Source organism: Macaca thibetana, chromosome 17 (assembly GCF_024542745.1).
Source record: "Macaca thibetana thibetana isolate TM-01 chromosome 17, ASM2454274v1, whole genome shotgun sequence".
Classification (NCBI taxonomy): domain Eukaryota; kingdom Metazoa; phylum Chordata; class Mammalia; order Primates; family Cercopithecidae; genus Macaca; species Macaca thibetana.
Window position 1 is genome coordinate 35268121 of NC_065594.1, and position 14767 is coordinate 35282887.

The following is a 14767-nucleotide window of genomic DNA, read 5'->3' on the forward strand; positions in this document are numbered from 1 at the left end:
TTTAAATTATTTTTTACTCTTTTCTCTGCTTCGGAAAATGATGGTTATTGTTCAAGGCATGGCTGTGTTAGCATTACTCCTTTATTCTCCCAGTATTCTACTATTAATACTGTCATAATTCATTTCAAAAATATTATTACTGAGTTGATGAAAACAATAATGCCTATTACATATTAATCATTTAATACATCAGGATCTAAGTTAAGAATTTTGATGGGTGTGTGTTTGTGTACCCAGTTATGCATGTAATTTGTATGCCTGTCTAAATATATGTATAAAATAACTTAGGGCCCTATATTATCCTTTTTTAGACACATCCATCGACAACACACAACCTGTGGAATTAGTCTATTCTTCATTTCTATAATTTTGACATTTCAAGAATTCACAATACATAACCTCTGGAATTGTTAGTCTATTCTTCATTTCTATAATTTTGACATTTCAAAAATTACACATATATACATATATATATTCTCAAAGCAATTCTTTGAGATAATTTATACAGTCACTTTATTTCAGAGGATAAAACTTAGGTTGAAAAGAATTAAGTACCATGCCCCACCTATGTACTCTACAATGTACATTAATAAGTTCTATAATTAGTAAAAATAAATCTATTTTTAAAACACTTTATGAATTATAAAATGAGATAAATATTTATGTATACAGTAAATAATTTAATACTTTTGTTAGATTGGCCATTTATAAAGGCATTGAAAGCCACCATGCTTCACTCTTTTTTTTTTTTTTTTCCCCCAAGGCTTAGTTTGCTTTGCTGCACATTTTTTCATGTAGGCTCTAAGTCCTACAGTTTTGGACACTAGGCAGCCAGGTAGTGACTAAGATTATGAAACTGTCACCTATACATGAGAGACGTGCTTAATCCAGAGTCTGTTATTGAAATAATCTAGAATAAACTTTCTCAGTTTCTTATAAGAAGAGGTGAACACTTTTTAAAATTTGCTAAAAAGTGTTTTCAACTCTCTCATATTTTCAATATCACCATAAAATATTTTAAATTAATTTTAAGTATTCTGGGATCCTAGCCTAAACCACAGTGTTTCTTGCATTCTGCATACTCTTTCTTTCTAATGTTATTTATTCCAGTGGTTTCATGAAACTGTGCTTTCAAAAACCGTGTCTTTAATTCTACCTTTTGGTGAGTTCCAGGATCACATTTCTATCTCATTACCATTTAAAGGCCAGCGAGCAATCTTAAGTATGTTTAAAGTAAAATTCATCCAATTCCAAATGTGATCTCCATATAGTATTCCCCATTGAAGGTAGTCTTATTAATACACTTCTTGCTCCAAGTTTCAATACTTTGGTAGCTTCTGGGTTTTATAGAGAGGAGTAGATAAACCATATCCTCACCGACTCCTACTGTCATAGAAAATATTTCTGTTCAATTATATCTAGTACATTTTTAATGTAAAACTTGCATTTAAAGATTTATCTGTGTTAAGACTTTATCTTTAATAGAGAGAAAGATAGTTTAAAATTTGCCCCTTCAAGTTTGTTTCCATAAATGCATGTAAAGCTAAGAAAAATAGCATCTAGTATTTTTCACCTGCATTTGTAACATTACACAAGCTTTTAAAAATGATTAATGTAATACTTTTATTATTAACAATTCTATGTTAGAACTATTTGATAAGTCTACTTCAAGCTTTAAAATATTACAAAATAAATTATTTTTCCCATTTTCAAATTGTACTGCTAAAATTCTGGTTTTAGGTATGTCAATCCAAAGTGATGATAGCAAGAAAGTTCCATTTCTCATGATCAGATGGTGGAGCGGGTGATTCCATCTAGTCAATAAACAAAACGACATACCAAAGGTTGACGATGTCATGGAGTTCTCACATGAGATGCTCAATTGAATGCTGTAATCTGCCTCTGGCTGGTGTGGAGGAGTATGCGTCTGTGCCTTTCAAGTTTCTGACAGAGATCCTGATATTCACAAGTTCTATTACCCAATCAAGGCAATGTTCACTTTTCTCAACTGTCATCACCCTGAAGTTATCAACCATATGGTCCCACTTTAGCAACTCTCCAAAATATCTGTCAATCTAAATCATCTGCTAGGACAGTTGGATATAAGCAATTTGTGATGCTTGTCTACTAATTTACAATCAGCATTTAATCTTTTACTTTATGTTAATTCAACTTGTGGCCATTGCTCCAGAAAATGAAATGTAGAACAGTTTGTGAAAAGAACCCCAATATATTTCAGATCACCTAGCATTCATAAATGCATTGTATCATCTACTGATAGTAGAAACTTTTACATTTACATGCCTCATTTGTCCTTAATGTGGTATATTTCACAGAAGAGAATGGAATACTACAATAACTGCTGTGTAGCTTTGCTAAATTACCTAATTGCAAGCAAACCAACCCTTGAAAGCCCTGTAGTCATGAATGAAAGCACAATTTCAAAAGACATATTTATATATACTGTTAAAAAGCAAGAATGAAAAGATGGTCTCAAACATTAAATAAAAAATCTTCCTCCCTGTCTTTCTGTCTCTCTCCTATTACTTGTGTGCGCGCACACACACACACACGCGCACGCGCGCATACCACTCATATGCAGGAATTCAATTCTAATGTTTCTCCAGTCCCATGTTGCAATAATGTATTACTTATCATCAAATAAATTTTACCTATCAATAGTTTAAAATATTTTTGTAATAATTATTATTCTAGATAATTTACTCAATTACCTACAAAATTAGAAGAATAAACCCTCCAGTGGATTAAATATGGCCACAAGATTTTTCATACCTCTTTATTTCCATATATTTTGAATCTGAGTTGCCCTTTTGTTTTGACCAAAAGAATTTGGTGAAATGATGCAGAATATATGAAGGCTAACTGGAGAGGTTTTGCAGCTTCTATTTTTCTTGAAAGGTTGCCTTGAAACTACAATATGAAGACATTCAATATCAATATCTTCATGTTGTAGATACATTATATCTACAGTATAAATGATGTTTCTTACTCTTGTTATTAGAAGTCTAAAAACAAGAGTAAGAAAGCAACATGAAAGAGAAGAGTCACTTAACAGCCAGCACTATCTACCAGAGAAGAATGAGGCCTTCTTGGGTAGGTGAACCTCCAGGTAAATGCAACCATCTGAATTCATCCTGAGAAAACAGTAGAGGAACCATACAGCCAAACCATAGAAGTAGGAGAAAAAGCCCGTTATTGTTGTATTTAACCATGATAATTTAAAGTTTTTAATGGTGTAGCAATAGTTAGGTTTACATAAATGCTGACATTAAAACAAATATGGAAGATAATGCTTTACTAATTTTTAAATTGTGTATTTATGGCTGACTTAACTGTTTAATCATGGATTCAAGGTAAAATTACCTTGCTTATACTCTCTGTTCCTGGATACGTTTATGATTGTCAATAATTATTTGTTTCAGGTTACCAGTTGATATCTGATATAGCATTTACGACTTACTAAAGTTACATTTTAAACTCTTGCTCTATGAGAAAGAATAGAGGACTTAAGACCTTAAAACTAAGATTAGGGTACTGATTCTACCATTTACACATGTATAAATATAACAACTCTTTGTGTATTTTGAAGTTATTTGTTAATTGATAATATATGAACATGTGTTAGACATATTTTTAAATGATTGCATAGACTATTCTCATGTTCTTAAAACTGATTGCTAATATAAAGTTTCTGTATACTTTTCTGGAAATAAAAGAGGGTCTCACTTCTGTAACCCATTAGAGTAAGAAGACGTGACCATGCAATGTGTTCTAATCAATGAGACAGGAGTATATGCTGCTTCCATTTGGAAACATTTAAGAGATAATGTGATTTTCCTTCTTCCTTTGCCTCGGTGCCATTCAAACACTTATATTTGACTACTTGAGTAGATCGATATTGAGCAATGTTTTCATATATTTCAGTCCTTGAGTAGATCGATACGGAGCAAAGTTCCCTTCTGGCTAGCATTGGGCATGTAGTGTGCACAAGAAATAAACTTTGTTGTATTAGGTTACTGAATTTTGCTGCTGTCTGATGACTGTTAACCTACCTAACCTGTTTTGATTAGTATACTATGGGAACTCATATAAATTAGTATCATTGGTGATAATATGTTCACAGACACTTAAATGTGGTTTGGGTCCAATATTGATTTTATGATAAAATAGTGGCATTTATTTCCATTGGGAAATATAACTAGATGGCCTAGTAAACTATAATAATTCATTTATGCATCTCAGTGTTGCCTTACATTGCTTACAAATTGCTTATAAATAACACCATGCTTATAAATAACACCACGCTGAACTATTGCTATTACTTATTAACTGTTGCTTATAAATAACACCATTCTTATAAATAACACCATGCTGAACTGTATAGGAGCATGAGGCAAAATGAAAAGTATGAAGACCTATACATATTGTTAAATGAATTTTAATAGTTAATTTTTCCATAATCTTAAAGTGACTGAAAAAATATTTAAAAACTAAAAAGTAGATATATTAAAACTCACCACATTAAGTTTAAATATGTTATCTGTATCAAAAATACTTTGTTACAATTATACATTCTTGGTTTAATGAGAGCAAACTCTACAGTGATATTTTCAAAATCTACTTCTTAACTTGCCAATTTTCTCTTGAGATTTTGCTATATTTGACACCAAGTCTTTTACCAAGCAACAATCATATATTTTTAAATTAACTTCAGCTTACTGAAACTTTTTTCACATGATACCACTGTAACTGGTGTTATAAAAACAGTTCTCAAAGCCACTTCAAAATGTTGCTAAGATTCCATCAAAAACATTTTTGGAATGAGTTTTGGAAAATCAAAACACCATGCTGATTTTCTATTACAAAATATTGAGACTTTATGCCACTTAAAATATTTCAGATGAAATTTCTACAGCAATAAAATCAATATATTTAAGAAGCAAGTCCATAGCTGCTTTTGGTAAATCAGACGTATTCATTAAAAAATAAAAAAAAAAAAACATTCTGTTTAAAAGTTTAAAATCTGAAGAGACTCTTTTTAATAATTAATATCTCCATTTCAAATGTTGTAAAAGTAGTATGTGTACACTTTTAAATTTATATTTATATGCAATTTACCTATAATAACCTTATTATCTAGTAATTTTTTACACTTCCAGTTTCTTTTCTTTTTTTTCATATTCAAAAAGTATATTCATACTTCTTGCTGACATTTTACTGTCATCAAATATACTTTCAACGTTTCTTTCTCTCGCTTGTAAGCAAAGCTATAGGCCTTCTATTAAACATGCAGCTTTATATATAGTCATATTTTTTAGTGTACAGCTAATAATGTCTCCCATTTGATCCAAAGTCTCATCCTACACAGCTACAAGGCACATAAATTTCTAATCTCATTGCTCCCAATGGTTTCAGTTATAGCATAGTGTATTTTGTTATTTCATACTATATCTTTTTATATTTGTTACATATCTTTATTCTTGTGTGAAGTTTCTTGATTTCATTTGATCCTGATGCCCACTGAGTATTCATATGTATTTTACTGTATATTTTAAAACAGACACAAACATACCCCAGTCTCTTATTAAATTCACAGAAAAGGTATGTGTGTGTATATATATATACACTAAATATATATATATTTAGTATATTTGTGTGTGTGTGTGTGTGCGCGCGTGTGTATTTAGTTTAGGAGCGAAGGTTTAATAGGCAAGAGAAAGAGAAAGGAGAACAGCTCTCTCTCCAGTGAGAGAGAGGGGCATCCAAAAGGAAAGACCCAGAAAAGGTATATATAAATTTTTATGATCCAAAAGCATCATCACATTTCAATATCACATTTTCATATATTAAATTAACATTATAAGCTGAGCAAGGCACGGGTTAACTATTTTCATCCCTTCAGGGGGAAGGTAATTATTTGTGCACACTTTTAAACATCTGCCATATTTGCTACACTATCATGTCATAGCCACAAGACTTTTGAATGTCAATGTTGTATATTTACAATTTATTACTTTATAATTTAAAACATATCCAGTTTTGTTATTGCTATTTCAATAAAAGCAGTTAAACTTTACTCTACTGTGATGACAACATTCTTTGTGGTAACATTGCTTTATAATCTGACACATTTGTTCAGGATGGGCTACATTTGGTACACAATCAAAAAGTAAGGAAAATTGTTTTTGTTTATTTTACTATACTTCATAGTATTTCATGTCTTACCTGTTATAATATTAGCGTTATAAATTCATTTTGATATTTATTTTGTCAATAAGACACAAACCACTTTTTATGAGAAGCTTTATCAACATTATAATTACCTGTAAATTCACCTATTTTAAAAACATTCCAGAATTTGGACCTAAATAAATCTTTGTGATCTCCTAAGAGGTAATTATTTTTGGTACAAAGCATAACAAAATCTAAGGTAACTCTGAATATATTTTACCATTTTTGTCTACTATCATCAACCTCAGCAACATGTCATGTATTAAAATATAAATTCGATTATTTTTAAAAATCTACCTTCAATTTAGAAAGCACCATGATGAAAATCAATTTTTTTGTGTGTGGTTTCAGCTTCTTTTCTTTTTCAATCTTTGAAAACTTATTTTGAATAGCAAATATTTCATTTTGTAGTATCAATGCTAAAATAATGCCCAAAAAAGAAAATAAACACAAGAAATCTTTTGAAAAATTGTTTAGTCATGATGAATCACCTCACTGAGAGAATATTATTTTAAAACAATCTTTTGAAAATCTGTAGCCATCCTGTGAATTAGATTTTCTAAAACCTACATCTTCTTAATTAGATCTATATTGTATTAAAATCATTTGTGTCTTTTTGGAAACTAATGTCAACAGAGGAGGATTATTAAACTATATTTAAAATAGCATCTTCCTACTTTTTGTTTGCACCCATTTTCACCATTGTCTGAAATTTCTAACAGCGCTTTTCCCTTTTTTTTTTTTTTTTTGGCTCAAAATTTAAAGCTTTATTAATTAACTTATCAGGGTTCGGAACTCAAGATCCAGAGTTTTCAGTGGCTGAAATATTGTAATTTATTGGCCAATCTTGTATCTTTCACTATTATTTTGACCTAAGATAGTTTTAGTATGCATTCCAGAATATATTTATTTTAAATTAATACAATATTCAAATATACAATAAGTATGTAAATGATTTATATAATTTAACTCAATACAAATTATAATATTTAATAAGCAAAGAGGTATATATAACATTTGTATAATTTTTAAAAATCAGTCATTATTCATGGATAGCATAAAATTATAGTTCAAGTTCCTAGAAAAATTTGGTGAAAAAAAGTGGAAAAAGTATGTCTCTGTATAAAAAGGAACAATGTTACGATTATGACTGTTTTAAGTGGATAATATGAATATGTTTTCTAATAACTTTGTTATTTTCTTTAAAACGTAAATATTTAAAAAAAATTGATGTTTTATCATATTGCATAGTGAGAGAATAATCTCCAACAAAAGGAAGTGAGGTAATTCTCTTTTTCTTATGTTTGCCATTGAGCCTGCACCCCCTTGCACTTGCCCAACTCTCAGTGGTTGTATCCTAACTGAAATTTTCATATTTGTTACTCATACGTTTTTGCATTACTTTTAATTTTTAAATTCTGAATTGAAATTTTATCTTGATTATGGAATTTCTGGAACCTTGTCCATTTTTGCCTGAGGTGAGTACCTCACCAACCTTACCCTAAACTTGGTACTGTTACAAATGTATATAATTGGTCTTTATGGTTTGTTTAGTTACACTTGTATTTTTATTTCATTGACTCAAATTATAGAGTAGAGAAAATGTCAACTTTATGTATTATATTTGGAAGCAAATTTGTACTTGTGCCCCATATGCTATCTTTGAATTGTTCAGGATAATATCATTAAAATATTTTTATTCACTAGGAAACAAATAAGAATGTAATGATGACCATATTATCACAGTCTGTGCTGTAAATATATGTATTATTGATTGTTTACAACAAGTACTGTTCATAATTTGTATTTCAATTCATTGAGCTTGTTGAACCACTCTAAATTACCTATTGAATATCTAGAAATTATTATTATTTATAACCTAGAAGTCAAAGAAAACTTAATAAAAATAAAGTGTGTTTTTCGTTGATACTTAAGGTTAAACTTAAACAAAAATATACTTAAAAATTAGATCAATATTTGAATTTTTAAAATTTTTGTTTCAGTAAAAAGAACGTAGTTTTGTGGGCTTCTCACATTAAGAGCCACCCGATATAAGCCTAGTTCATAATTCAATGTCTTGAGGACAGGAGTAACTATACTTTACTTTAGAATATTGAACATAAATATTTACTTCCTTTTACTATCATGACAAGCAATTGTAATTTTTTCTTTTTTTGGACGGAGTCTTGCTCTGTTGCCAGGCTGGAGTGCAATGGCGTTATCTCGGCTCACTGTAACTTCTGGCCCCCTGGTTCAAGTGATTCTCCTGCCTCAGTCTCCTGAGTTGCTGGGACTATAGGTGCACGCCACCACACCCAGCTATTTTTTTTTTGTATTTTTATTAGAGACGGGGTTTCATCATGTTAGCCAAGACAGTCTCGATCTCTTGACCTCATGATCTGCACACCTCAGCCTCCCAAAGTGCTGGGATTACAGGCGTGAGCCACCGCGCCCAGCTTATACTTTAATTGTGTTTAAGCCTTTTAAGACATATATCTCCAATGGCTCAGACACCACTTCTGTTATTCAATGGAATTTATACATTTTCTGTCTAGAAATTGTGTGTATTTTGGGATGGTTCATATAAACTCTATACCTTAAGTTGTTATTTTCAGCGGAATTATTTATTTAATATTTTCTGTTGAGTCATTTTGCATGTAGAACAACACAGGGGTGAATTTTGTGAAATAACTTTATATTTTTCATCAATGTAGAACTCTCTTGTGAATTCGAATATTTTATAATACTTGATTATATCATAGAATCATTAGAGACCAATCTCACCTAATCCTCACAATTCTTGTATTTTAATTGTTTTATGATACTTTCCAGAATTTACAGTCCTGGTAAGCAATTTTAGTCATATTTTTCTTCAAAAATCCTGCCTGGAAAATTTCCTATTTACACTGTGTGGTATACAATAGAATATAAAGCAATAATCGGATTTATAACTGAAGTATTTATAGATGATTAGGCCATGCGTTTAGGTTTATAAAATGTAATTAATATTAGGTTTATCCAATAGATACTATGTTTATTCTAAATTGTTGTTTTGTAACATTTAACTTAAATAAATTCCCTTCTATGCCTAACCTACTTTTTAGAGAGTTTGTATCATAGTTACACAGTTCAAAATATATCTCAGATTATGTTCTCTCTCCGGTCCATTACATGGGTAATTACATTGATAGATATTTCTTTCTGAAATAAATGCCATTTGATCATGATGTGTAACTTTAATACATTCTTAGACTAACACTCTATATGTATACATACATACAAATATATACCTATATACATACATACAAATGGCTTAAAACACTTTGTTTTCATATACCTGGTTTGGAAAAGAGATTACCTCTACCTTTCTAAAATATGTTGGGCACTTGTCCTAATTTTATACTTTCAAAAATTACATGGTAGTGGTATCGTTTCTTTGAAAATTTAAAATATTCAAATACAAAATATTATAGTATTAGGTATTTAACTGAAGGAAGGTCATTCCAGGTCCGATATGTCTAGTATTAGAAACAAAAATAATAGACACAACTTACGTCATACTTATTATGTGCCACTTTTTCAAATACTTTAGGTTGAACTAATTTTACCCTTATAATTCTAGAATATTTATATCACCTATATTTTACAACATTAATAAACTGAGACAAAAGTAACTTGCCCATGTGCAGGAAGTTGCAAAAGGATGGAACCCTGACAATTAAGTGAACAGTTTATTATCTCAACTACTAAGCTAGATTTCATGGATGAATCTTCCCCGACATATACATAATGTAGGAGCACACTGTTAATTCTTCTCAGTATGAAGCTCCACAGCTGCTAACTTAAGTAAAACTGTTTGAAAACCTCAAACATATTGTTTTTCAACATTTTTTGATTCAATATTCACCCCACATCCTATGAAAGAGTATCTTTCTAATGTTGAAGTACCTGTGATAGTGGCAGATTGTCATCAAAATTTTCCATTTTACTTGGTCTAATCTCCCGGCACATGATGTAGCTGATTTTTTGGCCTCCCTCCTGGAACAATTCATTGCTAGAATATGGTAATGCTTAGCTTTTCCTGAGATAACCCAATGCTTCCAAAATCATTAGGTATGATTGTCCCCATTCTGGGCCCTCTTTGAACCGTGATTTATTATGAATATATGTGACTTAGCCATGAAAAATTACTGCTACAAATCTCTTAAATTGCCAACATTATCCACTTGTTCTTTCCTTTATAATTATGGCAGTGTTCAATTTATCTAGCACTTTCTAACAAGCTACAGAAGTCTTAGTGGCTTAACAAAAACAAAATCTGTTTCTTTTTTTTTTTAATGGATCTACAATTTGAACAAAGTTCTGTAGTGACAGCTCATCACTGATCCATTTAGCATCATCTGGGTTGACCACAAGACTAGGTTAGAATCATACAAATTCTAGCTCACTCATATGTCTACTGATTGATGCTGGCTTAGCTGGGGATATCAGTTGGAACATCTACTCATGTCTTTTTCATATGCCCTGGACTTTCTCATGATATGGTAAATACAGTCCATGGGTAAGCTTGCCAAGAAACAGAGAACTATGTGGAGGCTTTGGAATATTTTATAACCTACTCTAGAAATCATGCAACATCAATCACACCATATTCTATGTTTCAGAAGCTTCTTATTAAAGCTGGATCATACTCAAAAGAAAGAAAATAAAATTTTATCTTTTGATGTGGAAGTGTGAAAGAATTTGAATATGTTTTGAAATAACCAGAGTGGAGATCTACTGGAGATTTTGTGTCATTACTACCTAAAATTCTCCAACATTGTCTCAGAAATATTTTATTATTTTGTTTTTGTATTTAGCCATTCACCAATTTGTGGTAAATTAACACTATCACTTTTTTGTAGAATTTATATGATATAATGATTTCCATGTATGGTGCTGGTTTTACATTTTATTTACACTTATGTTGATAGCTTTTTTCTTCAATTGGTGTTACATTAATGATGGTCTGAGAAGATGATGCAACAGTGACTTGAAAAATTGTGCTATTACACTTATCTCTATATTTTATAAATGTCCACTACCTTTGGGTACTATATTTTGGTTTAATTCTCACTTATATGCAATATTGTTCTGAGTATTATATAAAGTAGACTATGTCTGTCATAAAGAATATGAGTGCCTTCATATCCAGAAATATATTGCTACCACTGCCCATGGACTATGGTATGGAATTGTTACTTGGTACAGAATTTTTGCTTACACTACTTTTCCTGAAAACGTTGACATCGTTTTCTGGCACTTAATAATAAGCAAGTGAAACTGTGTAATGGTTTTATTTTTACTTAATATATTTAACTAATTCATTTCTATATTAAATTTATTTTGTTTTCCATAACTATTAACAATTATTTTAAAAATTTTCCCTAATGATAAGTGAAGAATTGTAAATTTTATTCTCTAGTCCATATTTAACATTAATAATATTTGTACTATTTTAGTATTTTCAAACTTTTATATTTCTCATTTTATTCTCCTGGAGTTAACATTAACTATTACATCATATGTTCATAACTTGTGTGTTTATATTGTCTTTAAACCTAGATTTCTGATATATTTATCTCCTCTTTACTTTGTTTTAACAATTTTTATATTTTCAGTAACAAATCTTCAGGAACTTTTTTTTTTTTTTTTTTTTATGGAAAACAGCATAGCATAGTGGTTATATGGTGGGTGTTTTCTGTTTGTTGCTTCTCTAGGTTCATTCTCCACTCTTTCAGTGTTTGTACCCTGGACATCTGTACTTTATGGATCATATCATTAGGTTTATTTGTTCCATGGGTGCCATTTGGGTTGGGAGAGGGACTTACAGTCAGTTCCGGATGGATGTTATGGATGCATTTCCATTTTCCATTGTTCAAAGCAAAGTGACGCAATAAAAACCATAAGTCTAGCGGGAAATATGGGTTTGGGCTATGCGCACAAAAGCTTCATCAGAGACATGTTAACAGAATAGAAATCTAGTGAAAATGACAGCACTGCTTTCCACATATTAAATGGTTAAGAAATGTGTAAAAACTACAGTAAATATGGCCCTTTCTCTTGAAAGGGCATGAAATAATAATTGGGCATGACATAACTGCAGATTAAGAGTTATTGTGAAGTGAAGGAAGGAGGGTCATCTAAAATGGAACAGAAAGTTGCAACACAAGAAGTCACGAAGGTGGATGTCATGACTCACATTATATACAGTGAACTGAAGTAGCTGGTAGATAATGAAGATGTACATATGGATGTGTGGGTCTCTGTGCAGCTCTGTTCAACTGAGTATAGTTTTTTGAGTTCTAGTGTCTCTTAAGAATAAATTCTCTCCTAAGCAAGCATGAAATATCTCTTGTAGACAAATGTTCTCTATTAATTGTTTTGGGAATTATCCCATTTTTGAAACATGTATTTATCTGCTTTATTTCCCATGTGATTATAGGCTACAGGTTTTATGTTCCTCTTGAAGGCCAGGACACCTTCACAGAAACATTCTCCTACCATTATAGCATATGGTAAAGCTCCTTTTTCTCTGGATTCCAATCATCTCTTTCGTTTTACTGTTTCTAGACAGCTGGGTTTCTGCTGGCCCTGCGATGTTTCAAAATGATCCTTTGTTAATTTTTCCTATCCTTCCAACATATATTTTATCAATTCCTCCATAAACCTCCACAATTACAACATCTGACTGCACCATTTGTTTCTAAAATGCAGACCTTAGGTGGTGCTAAGTCTAATATTGACTTATTCAATGACCAGCTATACAACTGAATTAACTATTTAACCATTCTGAAGTTACATTTCTTCATACAAAAATGGAAATTATGTTAGAATCTACCTCACAGTGTTGTTAAAATGATTGAGAAGTACATTTAAAGTGTTTAGCACAGTGTCTGACTCACATTATGTATCTAGAATTGTTAGTGCTTATATATCATATTTTCTATTGAGAATAAAATTCAGACTAAATACATACACATAAATACAACATTAGTGTTTACAAGAACTTTGAGTCTTAGTTTTGAGAGTGTTTTCACATGATGCTGGTGATAGTGAAGGACACTTATTTCATCTTATGTATTTACTGTTAAGGATGTCTATAATCACCCTTATAAGCTTGTATTTTTGTCTCCTCAGAGAAATGTGGCATTGTTTTGCCAAGTCTCAGAAGTTGTAAATTTGAGAATAATTCCTAATAGCATATCCAGATTTACCAGTTCTGTGCATTTTATTTTCTTAATTTTATTTAACTCCTCTTCTCTGTATCCCCATTGCTAGTATTTAGCTTAAGTCTTCAGCAAGTCTCACCTACATTGCTAAATAGTGCTTCAATTATTCCCCTTTCCTCCAATCTTATTACAGATATACCCACCACATTGGTTAAAAAAATATATATAATATATATAATATATAGTGTATATATATATAAATTATATATTATATATTTATATAAATATATTATACATAATATATAAAATATATATTTTATATATAATATAATTATAAAATAATATAATTTTATATATATATATAAAAAAATTTTTTTTTGAGACGGAGTCTTCCTCTGTCACCCAGGCTGGAGTGCAGTGGCACAATCTCAGCTGACTGCAACCTCTGCCTCCCGGGTTCAAGTGATTCTCCTGCCTCAGTCTCCCAAGTCGCTGGGATTACAGCCTTGTGCCACCGCGCCTGGATAGTTTTGTATTCTTAGTAGAGATGGGGTTTCACCATGTTGGCTAGGCTGGTCTTGAACTCCTGACCTCAGGTAATGCAGCCTCCTCCGCCTTCCAAATTGCTGAGATTACAGACGTGAGCCACTGTGCCCAGCCAAAAAATGAATCTTTATAGTGTGAAACTGGGGTATATTTTATAAGAAAAACCTGTATTGACTTCCAAATGTCTCCAGGACAAAGTTTAAATGTTTAATATGCATTGTCCACAGAGCTCTCTGTCATTCTAAACTTTTTCTCAAAAAAAAAGCATGTAATTCCCTGTGCCTAAGATGTGCTAAGCCCCAAAACCCTCCCTCCCCAGCAGCTGTATGGATTCATTTTGCAAATATCTATGAAATACCTGCAAATTTTCTAACAGTTCAAGGATCAGATCTGCAATTAATTATTTTCTGACTTACCCCTTGCCCTAATAGCAGGCTGGCAAAAAGCTAATTTTTATCTTTTTCTTCTACCAGAAAATCTCCAAAATGGTTTTATTAACTAGATTCTACCTGCATATATCTTTCTATCTTACTTGGAATATTGAAGGTAAAAATTGTGCCTTGGGGTCTTACAGATAACTGAGATTTTTTGAATCTGAATAAAATAGAATATAAATGTCAACTTTCATGTCAGATCTTGACCAATGTGGACTCAATGCTAGAGTGAAGATTAAAAGAAATATTTAAGTTTAGGGGTAAAGTTAGCAGTACTTGTTGAAGGATTACATTTGGGATGTGCAGAAAAGAGAATGATTAACA